Genomic DNA, 469 nt, shown 5'->3' with positions numbered 1-469 from the left:
GGAGGGGGGGAGGTGCGTGGGGGGAGGGGAGCGGTGGGGAAGGGCGAGGTCCGGCACCGCCCGTGGCGGGCGTGAGCAGTGAGCGAGGGCGCCATGGACGGCTTTTGCCTGCCAGAAAGCTCGGTGGTGGGCCTAGAGCACGGCCCCGGCTGTCCCGCGCTCCGGGGGTCCCGGGCCTCACGGGGCCTGGCAAGGGTCGCGTCGCCGGGAGGCGGCACAGGGCCCCTGACCTCCGCCCTCCGAAGACGGCGCACACTTTTGGCACCGCTGGAAATAATGGCCTCCGCGAGGAGCGCGCTCCGGGAGCGGCTGATGGCCCCAGCCGGACGGCTCGGGCGCCGCCCTAAGCCAGGCCTGCGTTCCCTTGCCGGATCCCCTCACTCGCGCAAAGTGAAGGGGGAAAGGCCTCCTGACCCCCGGCCAGAGGGAATGAAGAGTCGCCCACGGGGTCTGGCTCGCCGATCAGGGC

Source organism: Ailuropoda melanoleuca, chromosome X (assembly GCF_002007445.2).
Source record: "Ailuropoda melanoleuca isolate Jingjing chromosome X, ASM200744v2, whole genome shotgun sequence".
NCBI lineage: Eukaryota > Metazoa > Chordata > Mammalia > Carnivora > Ursidae > Ailuropoda > Ailuropoda melanoleuca.
Note: the sequence above shows the minus strand (reverse complement) of the source record.